Source organism: Podarcis tiliguerta, assembly GCF_965153285.1.
Source record: "Podarcis tiliguerta genome assembly, chromosome: 10".
Classification (NCBI taxonomy): domain Eukaryota; kingdom Metazoa; phylum Chordata; class Lepidosauria; order Squamata; family Lacertidae; genus Podarcis; species Podarcis tiliguerta.
In genome coordinates this window covers 906,021-921,386 of record NC_139543.1, presented here as the reverse complement: position 1 = coordinate 921,386, position 15,366 = coordinate 906,021, and the positions used below count along the sequence as shown (strand labels likewise).

General features: G+C 42.5%; 2 protein-coding genes and 1 long non-coding RNA gene across 5 annotated transcripts in view; 2 read left to right on the top strand and 1 right to left on the bottom strand.

Annotated features, from left to right (window-relative positions):
* The window catches only part of NUDT5 (nudix hydrolase 5), a 1,423,229-nt gene that overhangs the window by 535,720 nt on the left and 872,143 nt on the right, over positions 1-15,366 (top strand). The window lies entirely within an intron of this gene.
* RASSF8 (Ras association domain family member 8) overlaps positions 1-15,366 on the top strand; it is a 106,863-nt gene that overhangs the window by 55,396 nt on the left and 36,101 nt on the right. The window lies entirely within an intron of this gene.
* Positions 1-15,366, bottom strand: part of LOC310658343 — a 66,151-nt gene that overhangs the window by 37,239 nt on the left and 13,546 nt on the right. Inside the window, exon 3 of one of the 2 annotated variants that reach the window (XR_014502254.1) lies at positions 10,204-11,411. The exons of the other annotated variant lie outside the window; for it this stretch is intronic. This is a non-coding gene — a long non-coding RNA (uncharacterized lncRNA). Of the gene's footprint in view, positions 1-10,203; positions 11,412-15,366 lie in introns of those variants that run through there. 2 annotated transcript variants of the gene reach the window in all.

Genomic DNA, 15,366 nt, shown 5'->3' with positions numbered 1-15,366 from the left:
CGGATGGATTACAGAGAGCCCCCAAAGGTAGTGGAGAGGAGCTGCAGGGTTCGGAGGAGGCGAGGCGATGCCAGGGCACCTGGCCTGGACAAAGCGGGGAGGGGAGAGGTCCACCGTTACCCTACTTGCGCAGTAAGGTTTCGCGCAGAGAGGGGAGGCGCAGACTGGGCATCAAGAAATTACTTTGCTGGGGAAAGTTTAAGCCCCGCCCACTCACGGATTCTGCCAGTGAATGAGCCAGCCAAGGGAGAGTGGCACTCTGGACAGATAAAGTTTATTTTGCAGCAAAAGCAAGGTTTCACAGCCGAGCAGGGAGGTATTTGCCTGCTTGCTCTCGAGCAACCCCTTGGAAACATAACAGTTTGTAACATCTTTATTGTTTGTTTTATTGCTTCATTCCCCAGGTTATTAACCAACTCTTTCTTTTTTAATCAATTCATCCAATACTTCTTTCTTTCTTTCCTTCCTTCTCTAATTTTATTCTGATAAGCATTTTGTTGGATGAAAAAAACCCTCTCATTACTGCTTTACTGGCATCCTAGACCACTTTTTTTTTACCTGTTTCTTGATTTAAATTTAATTCAAAATAATCTCACAGGGTCTTTCTGTTTTTTGTAATATTTTCTGATTATCTACAAGTTCCTCATTTAATCTCCATCTAAACAGGGTATTCTTTTTCTCTTTATAGTTCTAATATTATTGAACTGTGATCCAAAAGTGTTCTTGGTTGTATCTCTACCTTTTTGGCCTGTATAGATAATTCTCTCGAGAGCCACGCCTAGTTGATTCTTCCACTGGACTGATGTGGTTCTGAGAAGAATGTGTATTCCCTATGCAGTGGGTATTTAAATCTCCAAATATCTGTTGAGTCAAAATTCTCGACCAGTTTAAAAAGTTGCGGGTAGCCTCCCTTGTTTTGTTTCTGTTTTTCTTATTGTTCTATCCATTTCTAGGGAAACTACCCCATTTGTGTCCCCCATTAAAATTATCTTCTTGTCAGTATAGTCCAACATTTTTTAAAATTCCAATTTTTTCTCATTCAGTGCATAAATTCTAATTAAATGATTTTTTCCCCTTGTGATGTTATTTGTACTGCGGTCATTCTGCCCTTCTCATCTTAAATAATTGTTTTGGTTCCAGTTTAGGTTATATATATAATAATACTACTCCTCTCTTCTTAGATTTATCTGATATTACAAATTCCAATCCAAGTCTTTTAGTTATAAAGACTCTTGCAACATGTATTTCCTGTAAGTATATTATATCTATCTTACATCTTTTTACCTTTTTGTTAAGGCCATTTACATTCCATGTTAATATTCTTAAATTCATCATTCTAATTTAATTTAAAATTTTATTATTTCTAATTAGTTAATTATGAGTCTTATTGCTTTTCTACTTCTTTCTTGTCTTTCAGCTATATCCTCAGTTGTTCCCTCCCCTTCATTCTTCCTTGAATTCTGACATTTATCTGCATTTTTAAAACTTGAGTGACTGTTCAAGTTGCTGTTTCTTTAAAATATTTTATGGATAAGCCCTCTGCAGACTTCCAGAGTTGGTTCTGCTGTCAGCAGATTGTTCACATGCTGGTGCATAAACAATTAAAGTTCAAAGATTTTAAGTACTGAGGTGGATTGGCTGGAGAGTGATGATCCTGAACCACTCACTTTTATTTAAATTATTGTGTTCCAGGGACTCATGGTTGTCTCAGTACAGAGGTACCTCGGGTTACATACGCTTCAGGTTACATACACTTCAGGTTACAGACTCCGCTAACCCAGAAATAGTACCTTGGGTTAAGAACTTTTCTTCAGGATGAGAACAGAAATTGTACTCCGGCGGCACAGCAGCAGCAGGAGGCCCCATTAGGAAGTTCTTCCTAATGTTTAGGTGGAATCTTCTTTCTTGTAGTTTGGATCCATTGCTCCGTGTCCGCTTCTCTGGAGCAGCAGAAAACAACCTTTTCCCCTCCTCTATGTGACATCCTTTTATATATTTGAACATGGCACCCCTTAACCTCCTCTTCTCCAGGCTAAACATGCCCAGCTCCCTTAGCCGTTCCTCATAAGGCATCGTTTCCAGGCCTTTGACCATTTTGGTTGCCCTCCTCTGGACATGTTCCAGTTTGTCAGTGTCCTTCTTGAACTGTGGTGCCCAGAACTGGACACAGTACTCCAGGTGAGGTCTGACCAGAGCAGAATACAGTGGCACTATTACTTCCCTTGATCTAGATGCTATACTCCTATTGATGCAGCCCAGAATTGCATTGGCTTTTTTAGCTGCCGCGTCACACTGTTGGCTCATGTCAAGTTTGTGGTCAACCAAGACTCCTAGATCCTTTTCCCATGTACTGCTCTCAAGCCAGGTGTCACCCATCTTGTATTTGTGCCTCTCATTTTTTTTGCCCAAGTGCAATACTTTACATTTCTCCCTGTTAAAATTCATCTTGTTTGTTTTGGCCCAGTTCTCTAATCTGTCAAGGTCATTTTGAAGTGTGATCCTGTCCTCTGGGGTGTTAGCCACCCCTCCCAGTTTGGTGTCATCTGCAAATTTGATCAGGATGCCCTTGAGTCCATCATCCAAGTGGAAGTCCATCTTCAAGAAACTGCAGTCCGTGATCTAAGAATCCAAACCGTTCCTGTTTACACCATTTGCGAAGCCAGCTGTTCACTTCCACTATTCTTCCCTCTCTCCCTGGGCCACGTCGTTCAACTGGGAGGACAGATGAGATAACAATTTGTGCATTTAATTGCTTCAATTTCCTTCCCAGAGCCTTGTAGTCTCTTTTGATCTTCTGGAGGCTATTGCTTGCAGTGTCATTGGTTCCCACATGAACCAAGAGGAAGGGGTATTTGTCAGTGGGTTTTATGATTCCTTGCAGTCGTTCAGTTACATCTTGGATCTTAGCCCCGGGGAGACAGCACACCTCCTGAGACATCTTGTCAGGCCCACAGATCACTGCTTCTGTTCCCCTCAGTAGGGAATCCCCTATCACCACTACATGCCTCCTCTTAGGTTTGGTCGGGGTTCTTCCGTGAGCTTGTCCGTTCCAAGGTCGCCTGCACATTCCCTGAGGACTGACTTTGCTGCTCCTCTTCATATACCTGATCGACTGTAATGAGGGAGAGATCCTCAAATGGAGTCTGTTCTTTGTCTTCCATGCTAGGGGAGAGGACTTCAAAGCGATTGTGTATTTCTAAACAATCAGAGCGAACCCTGGGCCTCCTACTTCTTTGAGTCACGTTTCTCCATATATCTGGCACCTGTGTTGGTGAACTAGCCTCCTTCTCAGGGGTGTCCCCTGTCTCCTCCTTGGTGGAGACGGTATTCTCTGTTGCTTCCAAGAAGAGCTCCAGCTCTCTTAATTCTTTGGAGCGTAGCTACACGTTCCTCCAGTTGCTGGACTTTGTCTTCTAAGAGGGCAATCAACATACAATTGCTGCAGGTAAAGCTGCCTGCAACCTTTGGCAAGATGGCAAACATTGCGCAGGAACCGCAGGTTACTGCAGCTGTTCCCTCCCCCTCCATCTTGAGAACGTGTCGTTGGGGGTGGCTACAGTGGTCCTCCATCTTAAAAAGCGTGAAGACAGGACAAATACCCCCCCCAAAAAAACCTAGGTCTCCCCCAACAAACGTTTGAGACTAGCTCCCCTAAATCTAAAAGATGGATAAAACTGTGCGCGCCGCCGCCCTGCAAGCTCTGATAAGCTCCTCCCACAGCTAATCACCTGACTCAACAGAAACCCTGCCCCCTCTGACCTTTGCACAGGGAGAGCAGCTAATCAGCCACAATGAATCACACTTACAAGAAAACCCTTTTGACTCCTTCTTCAGCCGCTGGCCTGCAAGGTCTGATAAGCTCCTCCCACAGCTAATCACCTGCCTCAACAGAAACCCTGCCCCCTCTGACCTTTGCACAGGGAGAGCAGCTAATCAGCCACAATGAATCACACTTACAAGAAAACCCTTTTGGCTCCTTCTTCAGCCGCTGGCCTGCAAGCTCTGATAAGCTCCTCCCACAGCTAATCACCTGACTCAACAGAAACCCTGCCCCCTCTGACCTTTGCACAGGGAGAGCAGCTAATCAGCCTTCTTCAGCTGCTGCCCTGCAAGCAGTTTAACCCTCGCCTTTACTGGCAGGCATTTGCATCTTATTTTCCCATTTTTCCCCGGGGGTGGGGGGAATAAATTATATATCCATAAGTATAAAGTCTCAATCAAGTGAAAATGAAAAGGCTGCCAAATAAGAACACTCAAAAAATCTTCACAAAACCCAGTACAGAAGCTAATGGACAGGGAGCCACAGGCAAGAAAGAAGGTAGGGTAGGAGGGGGCAATTGAGGCATGAAGGGCAAAAAGGACGAATTAAACCTCATGGGGAATTTCACAAGGCTTAAAATGAGTATAATTTAATGGAATTCAAAATGTAATACAATAAAATACAATATATAAGAAACAAAAGAAGCAATTTGGGTACATTTGGGGAGAAAGAGTTGTTTCCAGTCCTCATCTGGATGCTGTCTTTTACTTGGAAGTAAATCCCAACAGTTCAGTGGGGCTTCCACTTCTCTTCAGCGTGGTGTGTCCTACTTCCCCTTCACATTCTCCCAACAGTTGCTTAAATGTATGCCACTTTTCCCCACTACAACCTACCTTGACCAACTTCACAGTCCTTATTTTTCATCTGCTTTGGTGAAAACCCTGCTACTCCTTTTTGTTCCTTCAGCACAGTCTGCAACCCCAAGGGACTCCCGTTCTCTGCTCTGTCCTTTACTTTCTTCCATTTCAGTAGTTGTGGCTGGAGGTTTGAGTGAAGGATACAGTAGTTGTGTCTCTAGTATGGACGTAGCCAGTGTGGTATTCTCCAGATGTTGTACTCCAGCAACCGCCAATCCCTGCTAGGGTAGCCAGGGGCCAAAGAATCATAGAATTGGAAGGGACCCAAAGGGTAATTTAGTCCAAACCCCTGCAATGCAGGAATCACAGCTAAAGATCCCTGGGGCCACAGATGACCGTCCAACATGTTTGGAAATCTCCAATGAAAGAGAGTCTTATCACCTTCTGAGGTAGTCCATTCCACTGCCAAACCACTCTTAATGTCCCAAAGTTCTTCCCAATGGTTAGGAGGAATCTCCTTTCTTGTCATTTATTCCATTGGTTTGGGTCCTCCCCTCCAGAGCAGCAGAAAAAAAGCTTCCTCCATCATCCATATGACAGCTTCTTTAAATTCTTGAAGATGGCTAACATACCCAACTCAATCGTTCCTCATGAGGCTTGGTTTCTGGACCCTTAATCATCTTGGTTGTCCTCCTCTACACACATTCCAGTTTGTCAATATCCTTCTTAAACTGTGATGCCCGAAACTGGACATGGTACTCAAGATGGAGTTTGACCAAAGCAGAATAGAACAATATTATCACTTCCTGGAGCTGGACACTACACTTCTGTTGATGCAACCTAGAATTTCATTAGCTTTTTGTTTTGCTGCTGCATCACCCTGTTGACTCATGTTAAGCTTGTGCTCTACTAAGATTCTTTTCACATGTCCTGCTGTCAAGCCAAGTGTCATCCATCCTTTATTGTGCATCTGATGATTCCTGCCTTACATTTCTTCTTATTAAAAATCATTCACTTTGGTTGTCTTTGCTATAATACATAGAGAAACAGTAGGTGCACCTGGCCAGGCCTCCAGGTCCTACAGCTGATTGGGGTCTACTGTAGTCCCCATGGCTGGTGAGAGAGAGCAGGTTTCTGGGGTAGCAGGCAGGATAGAAGTCCAGAGGGATGGCCTAGTCATTGGCACTAGTTTTTTCCTGTGGCATCACTTGATTGCCAATATGATATTCCTGTATTGCCTGGCATTCCCTGCATTTCTTAGTACAGAAAGTATTGATCTGATGTGTAGAGATCTTCCCTATTCTGATTAGTTCAAGAGGGTTCTAGAAGGTTTCTTCTCTTTGTGAAATGTTTCTTTCTATGTGCATTAAACAGGAAGAAAGTTTTTGATTTTTGGGTTATTTCTCTGGGAAGCTGAGTACAGCTGGTTTCAACTGGTTCAGTTATGTTTCTGTCAAGGTCGTACTGACTACAATAGTAAGGCCAGGGGGAGCCTGGATTTCACTCACTTTTTGTTTTCTATCTCTCTTTGTTCTAGTGTTCTGTATGCTATACAGTAGTGTTATGGTTTAGACTTAGTATAGGTTTTGTAAGTTTTATTGTAAGTGCTGCAACTGGGTTATTAGGACTATGCCAATCCTAAATGTATTGGATTTGTGACCATTATGCTCATTTGCCTTCAGCACCAGTAAAGCTCTGCTGGATGAAGCCTCTGGTCAATTTTTTGGAAACTCTGCTATGTCTTTTAAGTTTTTTCCTCCTTCCGCGCTGGTGCCACATTCCCATCTCCAGCAAGCGACTCATTGCATTACACAAAGCATTAAGATCCAGAGGTGAATATTGTGTCTCTCTAAAATGTGCCATTTCCAACAGCTGCTGCCACATAAGTCTTCACCAATTTCTTATAGGTCACTTGATCTGCATGGGTCAGAAATCTTCCCATTGGAAATGCTTTGGGTAACCTTGACATTTCAGATGTTGTACTTGGGCAAACCAGGCATGGGTTTTCATAGAACAGGGAAATATCATGAGGCTTTCGGTTACATTCTTGTTAAAGCCAATGAAAGCTGTTGTAGCTTGCAATATGTAGGCTACTGGGTCTTTTGTTGTTTTAATTGTAAACTTAATTGACCGTTGAGAGTAAAAATGGTGCTTTCTTATTGGACACGGCTGGCCATTAAGTGGTGGAACAAGAACACTGTAGACACAGCGCGGTGTCTATGGCAACATAGTCAGGCTTTCAAGCACATAAAAATTTAAATAATATGACTTTTCTAAACTAATGTCAAAGATTTAAAATAGCAGTCATCTACATGTTGGGCCCTGATGAGTTGGACCTCAGCTCCACCAGATAGACATTTTATTGCCGGGAAAAGTTAAATTAGAGGTCATTATTACTGAGAGCCATCCAGTGCTGAAGAAGCATAGCTCCACACTGTGCTGTTGCTGTGAACTTGTGAACAAAATTTATTCCAATATTTGTGTGTTGCTTGTGTGTGAAACAGCTAAAATTAGAATATTTCAATTTTTAAAAAAGTGTTTTGCTTTCCCTGAAAATGCTTTTTATTTATGTTTTTGTATAAATATAACTATAGCAGATATTTATACTGTATCCACATTAAACTCAGGCTTCCAACTATTATACATTTTGTATACAACAGTTAACAAAGAGTCAATTACCGGAAAGTGTAGAGTCATGGAGGAGGAAGAGAAGCACAAGGGGAGAAGAATTTATGTGATAAAACAGTCTGAAAAGCATTGCAGGTCCCCTCCCCCCTAGATTTTACTACCTTTGCTTCTAAAAAGGAAATGACTGGCATGGCTAGTGAAGATTCATTATCAGCTGCCTCTCACACTGAAAAACCGGCAGCTGACCTTGTTTCTCCCTGAGTCTCGGTTCTTTAGTTTCTCCCTGGCCTGTATAATTCAGCGCATTGTTCAAGGGCAGGGGCTAATCTTTTAATACACAGCGGCTGTTACCTGTTACAATCCCATTAGGTTTAGGTGAACTGTAAATCATGAGTAAATGCTTACGTTATAAAAGCTGCATTGAATCTAAATAATTCTTCTCTACACCTAGTGCTATACCAGTCTTAAAACATGGTAGCTGCCCTATTCTTGAGGAGGAGTTCAGTAATGGTCCATGGGGTAAGTTTCTTTCATAGGTTTTGGGTTGCATTTGAATCACTCTTCCTCCAAAAATTAGATAGTGTGTTGCAGCAAGTAGGGCTGGGCGATAATTTGGTTTTCAACATCATGACAGCTAAACATTGCGATATAGCAAGATATCACAGTGTCTGAAACATGGAACTATGTAGGGTTTGCGTGAAGATTGGGCGATGGAGCAGCCGTGGAGATCTGTGGGTGGGGGAGATGGGGTGAGTGGGTGAAGGAGCAGGGGCAGCCAGTGTGAAAATGGGAGCAGCCTGTCAAGCAAGGAAAGTGGGGCAGGCAGAGGAAAAGGAGGTCCTGGGCGGTTCTGTGCCTGACAACTGGCTGAACTGCGACAAAGCAGCCAGAGTGGGGAGAGGAAACACAGCAGTTATGGCAAAGTGCTGAGCCTGGAACTGTTCTACCACAAGGAAGGCACAGCAGGGATTGGGACACTAGACTGCCATCAACGGGAGAAGGGAGGGGAAAGGGAGCCGAGAGGGAAGCCATCTAGAGGGAACCAGCTCCAATGGAACCCAGTTGGTTTGGCTCCTCCTGCTCTCCTCCCCTTCCTGCCCCTTGGAAGGCAGCAGCAGGCAATCACCATATACAGGGACAGGACCACTCCCACAATTATACTGCCCCCTGGAATTTTGAACACGGTTTGCAATATGTTGCCAGGTCAAATTAAATGAAATGCTTACCACAATGCAGACTTCATACTTGTACTGAACGATGTAGCAATACATCACACAGGCCTAGAAGCAAACCTGTTTCATGTAGGTGAAGCTGAGATAGAGCAGCTTGCCCAAGGCCCCATCCAATGCGCTTCCTAGCCAAAGAGTTTTAAACTGGAGTCTTCCAACACAGCCCAGAATAACTAAGGAGATAGTACAAGAATACTTGGCTAGTTTAGATGTATTCAAGTCTCCAGGGCCAGATGAACTGCATCCAAGAGTATTAAGAGAACTGGCAGATGTGAACTCAGAACCACTGGCAGTCATCTTTGAGAATTCCTGGAGAACAGGCGAAGTCCCGGCAGACTGGAGGAGGGCAAATGTTGTCCCTATTTTCAAAAAGGGGAAAAGAGAGGACCCAAATAATTACCGCCCAGTCAGTCTGACATCAATACCAGGGAAGATTCTGGAGCAGATCATTAAGCAAACAGTCTGTGAGCACCTAGAAAGGAATGCTGTGATCACCAATAGTCAGCATGGATTTCTGAAAAATAAGTCATGTCAGACTAACCTGATCTCGTTTTATGACAGAATTACAAGCCTGGTAGATGAAGGGAACGCAGTGGATGTAGCCTACCTTGATTTCAGCAAGGCATTTGACAAGGTGTCCCATGATATTCTTGTAAAGAAGCTGGTAAAATGCGGTCTTGACTATGCTACCACTCAGTGGATTTGTAACTGGCTGACTGACCGGACCCAAAGGGTGCTCATCAATGGTTCCTCTTCATCCTGGAGAAGAGTGACTAGTGGGGTGCCACAGGGTTCTGTCTTGGGCCCGGTCTTATTCAACATCTTTATCAACGACTTGGAGGATGGACTCAAGGGCATCCTGATCAAATTTGCAGATGACACCAAACTGGGAGGGGTGGCTAACACCCCAGAGGACAGGATCACACTTCAAAACGACCTTGACAGATTAGAGAACTGGGCCAAAACAAACAAGATGAATTTTAACAGGGAGAAATGTAAAGTATTGCACTTGGGCAAAAAAAATGAGAGGCACAAATACAAGATGGGTGACACCTGGCTTGAGAGCAGTACATGGGAAAAGGATCTAGGAGTCTTGGTTGACCACAAACTTGACATGAGCCAACAGTGTGACGCGGCAGCTAAAAAAGCCAATGCAATTCTGGGCTGCATCAATAGGAGTATAGCATCTAGATCAAGGGAAGTAATAGTGCCACTGTATTCTGCTCTGGTCAGACCTCACCTGGAGTACTGTGTCCAGTTCTGGGCACCACAGTTCAAGAAGGACACTGACAAACTGGAACGTGTCCAGAGGAGGGCAACCAAAATGGTCAAAGGCCTGGAAACGATGCCTTATGAGGAACGGCTAAGGGAGCTGGGCATGTTTAGCCTGGAGAAGAGGAGGTTAAGGGGTGATATGATAGCCATGTTCAAATATATAAAAGGATGTCACATAGAGGACTGTTTTCTGCTGCTCCAGAGAAGCAGACACGGAGCAATGGATCCAAACTACAAGAAAGAAGATTCCACCTAAACATTAGGAAGAACTTCCTGACAGTAAGAGCTGTTCGACAGTGGAATTTGCTGCCAAGGAGTGTGGTGGAGTCTCCTTTGGAGGTCTTTAAGCAGAGGCTTGACAACCATATGTCAGGAGTGCTCTGATGGTGTTTCCTGCTTGGCAGGGGGTTGGACTCGATGGCCCTTGTGGTCTCTTCCAACTCTATGATTCTATGTTTCTGTTAAAGCCTAATATCCCAGGCGCTGCACCAAGCTAGAAAATTAAAAACTTAGGGGCAGGTTTCATGTAGGGTTGTGTAAAACAGTAGCATATTCAGATGATATTTTCAGGGAGCTAAGGCACCAATTGGTGAGAACTATTATCTCATGCAAACATCTTAATTTGCCTTCATTTGAGTTTTCTCTACTTAGTCACTAATGTTTCTCAGCTCCAGCTTTCCCGAAGGACATCCAGTCACAGCAAAGAGGTATCAACATTTCTAGATATCCTGACAGAGTGGAGTTGTGCCTCTGCCCCCAGCTGAGCCAGCCTTCCACTGGTGCCCATTGACATTTGCTGGGTGAAATGGGGACTGCCACTCGTGAGTGACGCATCACACAGTCTGGCACTCCCCTCCCACCCAGCAAATGTGGGGGTGGCCCACCAGCAGGAGACCTCACAGCAGCTTGTTCCTTTTTTTTTTTTAGTTTTTATTTATACTTTTCAAGTTCATACATTTCATTAGATTTACAATAAGTGTAACACTTCAAAGTTTGACTTCCTTCCCCCTCTTTCTGCGGTTCCTTAAATTTATTTTTTATTATCTTCTGCATATCCAAATTCATTTTTGCTCATTTAATTACTTTAAATATATACTCTTATGAAACTGCAGGTGATTGCAATAATCCTGCCAATGTTTTTATCGGTTTGCAAATTATCTGTAAATATTCAATAAACTATTTCCATTCTTTTATAAAAGGTTGTTATCTTGATTTCTTATTATTCTGGTAAGTTTTGCCATTTCTGCATATTCCATAAGTTTTTGTAGCCATTTTTCCTTTGCTGGGACTTCTGCTTCTTTTCACTTTGGTGCAAACTCTGGTTTCTCTTCATATCGTATACAGTCGTAGTTTGGTTCTCAAACAGAATCCGTTCCAGAAGTCCGTTTGACTTCTGAAAAGGTTTGAAAACCAAGGTGTGGCTTTTGATTGGCTGCAGGAGCTTCCTGCACTCAATCAGAAGCCGCGTTGGATGTTTGGCTTCCAAAAGGAAGTTTGCAAACCGGAACATTTACTTCTGGGTTTGTTTGACAATGGTATAAAATATGAAGTCTTAAAATGTCAGATATAATGTTTTAAGCAAGTACCTAAAAGATAATATAGCGGGGAGGGTGCTCCACAGTGAGGCCAGTTAGAAGCTCAGGATATTGGGTGTCCAGAACTCTGTCAAAAAAAAATGAGGACTGAGCTAGAAGATGGCTTGGTGAAACGGCATTCCCTGATAGTCTGTAAAAAGAGTGTTGGCATAGTAATGCTGAATCGCCAACTTCTTCAATGTGCTGAAAAATGGGAAAACCCAGTACCTTTAAAATATATATATATATATACAGTTAGCCCCAAGGGTACTCTGGGTTAAATAATGTAGCTTGGGGACTTTTGATAGGCTTTGCTGACTCTACTTGCGTTCTGCTATATAATTGCAGTTTTACCCAATGATGGTTGTTTTGTGGTGGTTTTAAGGTTCAGGGCTCTCTTTGGATGCTAAGCTTAAAGCAATTGTGTTGATTGCAAAATAACACAAAGGATTTTTTAGTGATTATGCTAGCACTCTTGAATCTTACTTTGCTACTTTAGATTCCTCATTTATGTTAGGAGTAGGAGAATGCTTGTTTATTGTCACTGGAGGAATCTAGAGATGTTTTGTTCAATTCCTTTTGGACATGTTCCTGAGTTTCAGGAAACAACACTAATTATATCCACTTAACTTCTCAGAAAATCAGGACAGTAGAATATCCTGGAAACTAGCCCACAATCATTACTGAATTTGTAAATGGACATACTGTTTCTTGGACCCTTTCTCTATGGGATTATTTTGGGTATACATTGCCCTTCAACTTACAATTTATCTATCCCAATGTGTATATACGATTTTTCTTCAGTGGAAGTGAAAGAAAATGGTCTTGTAGCCAAAATACTGCTCAATGATACTACGTTCACACATAATTTTCACTTTTATGTGTTTAGCTAGCCCATCACCACTGTTATCAAAAGCTTGACACTTAGGCTGCAGAGTCTTTGTGAGTGAAAGAAGCCCTGTATGTGCACAGATGCTGCATGCATTTGATATTTAATGTGCTGCAATTCCACTTTCCACTAATCTGTTTCTTAGGTCTCTATAGGCCAACTTCTGGGGACTTGCCTCTATGACTCAATTGGCTGATATTTAAATTTTTAGTATGTGTGATCCAGTTAAGGAGCACGAAAACACTTGCATTGCCATAGACTCCATATACCTCAACAAATCATCAGCATAGCTGGATCACCTTTGTGGGGGAAACCTGGATGAAATATTATTGTTAGTCCATACTATGTCTGTTTTATCAGTGCCAGTGGCTTGCAATTTTGGGGGGCCCAATTTAAAGTGCTGGCTTAAACCTTTTAAAAGCTTGTGACCAGACTATCAAAAGACAATCCTGCCTCACAAGCAGCTACGCAAGCCTTGAAAGCCTCTTTGAAGGCCCTGCTCTGGGTGCCCTTGCCAGATGGTCACTCTCAAGTACCAGGAGAAGGAATTTTCAGTAGTGGCATTCAAGAAGGCTCACTTGCTGCTGTCTTTGTGGACCTTCCAGCTCCAGGTAAAGAACTTTCTGTTCACCCAGGCCTTTTAAGTAACTTGAGTAAATGTGGGCCTATGTGTCTTTTAAAAATCTTTTTTAGATTTCTTGGGTGGGTGTTTGTGTTTATCTAGTCCCCCCCCCCCCCCGCTTTAATTGTTGTTTATGTTACTTCGTGTGTTTCTATTATTTTCAGTCAGTCAGAGAACGTTGACGTTGTTTATGAGGCAGTGTGCATAGAAAAAGGTAAAGGAGTGGGTGGTGCTGTGGGTCAAACCACAGAGCCCTAGAGCTTGCCGATCAGAAGGTGCACTCTGTGGTAGAGAGAAGCATCGTGTTTGAAACTGTCTCAGCATTATGGCAGCCTTCTGTTGAGTCACCAATACTTCCTGCAGTCGCTGCATTTGGATGGGAGAACACCTATTAACCAGGTCCTGTCCTATTTAAGTTGTTGGAAAGCTGACAAGATCACAGTCCAGGAAATTGGATATTAAGTTACCTCAGGGGCTAAAGAAAGAATGGGGAATTAGGATTATGGGATTAATGACACATTTTTTGCACTCAGTTTTGGCACCAGCAGTTGGTTTTTACCCTTCACTGTCAGTAAGCAGAGAGAATGTAGTAGCAAGGTGGTGTAACAATTTTAATGTGTGATCTTTCTTACTATCAAAAGTTTGCTTGTCTGTGTTAAAACAATACTTTGAAAGCTCTTTGTGCAGTTTTCAGCCATCAGATCAGTTATTCTTTGTATTTCTTTTTGGACCTGTTACTATCTGTCCCGCTTGACTTGGAGCTGAGCTGCAAACTAAGTACAATTAGCTAGTTCAGTGATTCTCGGTCTGTACTACTTTAGAAAATGTTAGTGTTTTTGTATTTGAAGGTTCCTTAATGTAAAAAACCCCCATGAACTTCAAGTCTGCCTGGCATATTTAAAAAAGTCAGCTCAAGTGCTTGTATAAAAACCATAAGGACATGGGTAGCACTGTAGTCTAAGCCACTGAGTCTCTTGGGCTTGCCAATTAGAAGGTCAGCGGTTCGAATCCCCGCGACGGGGTGAGCTCCCATTGCTCTGTTCCAGCTCCTGACAACCTAGCAGTTTGAAAGCATACCAGTGCAAGTAGATAAATAGGTACCACTGCGGTGGGAAGGTAAACGGCGTTTCCATGCGCTCTGGCTTCTGTCATGGTGTTCTCTTGCGCAGTTTAGTCCTGCTGGCCACATGACCTGGAAAGCTGTCTGTGGACAAACGCCGGCTCCCTCGGCCTGAAAAGTGAGATGAGCATCTCACCTCATAGTTGAATTTGACTAGACTTAACCGCCTTTACCTTTACCTTACGCCTTTACCTTTACCTTTTTTACCTATCAAAACCATTCAAATTTCACATGTACATTGTTTTCCTTTTAAATCTCCTAATATAGAAGAAAAATGGATGATGTTATCTTGGGAAGTGAACTCTTGCTATGTTATTCAGGAATGTGAGTTTGTGATCTCTCTTTACTCTCTTCCTGATTTCAAAAAGTTTATTGTGAAACAATGTGGTGCTTGTTCCTGCGCAATCTGTGCTGTAGCTTTTATAATGACCTTGCATTTGTTCAGTCCAGTGAGACAATGCATAGTTTATAGATTTAAAGTGATTATGTTTAAAGCTTCTGTTTCAAACTGTGTTTTCCAGACTAATAGCCTTGTTAACACCTACATTTATGGTTGATTATTGCATTCTTTTGCAATACTCTTTTTCCACTTTTTTATAGAATAGTAGAACTTTGGGATTGTGACTGCTCAAATGCAGCTGAGGGTTTGGACTGGTGTGAAAAATGGAATCAATGAGGATTCTCCCATAATAGGGTAGCAATATGAAATAGTCTGCAGGAATCTAGAAACCCGTACAGAATCATTCAGATGCTTCTCCCATGGCTTCAGGGAACATTCTGTACAGTGAGAATAACTTTCCTCACCAGTACTAAGTTTTGCAAACTTTTTTGTCTTCCCCTCACAATAAGTATCATCTGTGAGAGCTGCATAATGAAGTGTACACAACATAGAAAAGAAATATCTAAATGGTACTTTTATCATCCACTTCAACAAATGGTTCTTATCAAATTGCCGCTTGAATGATGAAGTGCACTTGTTTTTCTAGGACATTGTGTTACATTAAGATGGATAAAATAGGAAGTGTCTATGGGATTCTTCAATTCCAAGAATATCTTTATTGAAAATGCAAGTACAAATTAAAGGAGGACGATGATTTGATATTCCAAATTTGGAACTATATTACCAAGCTTATTTAATATCAAATGCTAAATACAGTGGTACCTCGGTTTACGAACTTAATCCATTATGGAAGTCTGTTCTTAAACTGAGGCACGCTTTCCCTAAAGAGGTCTCCCGCTACCGGTGCCCTTCCACCTTTCGGCTTCCGTCCTTACACCAACGTAAAGTTCACAAACCAGGACACTGCTTCTGGTTTTGTGGGGTTCGTAAACCGAATTGTTCGTAAACAGGGCTGTTCTGAAACCGAGGTACCACTGTATTGGAAATCTAAAACCAGTGTAAATTTTCTGAC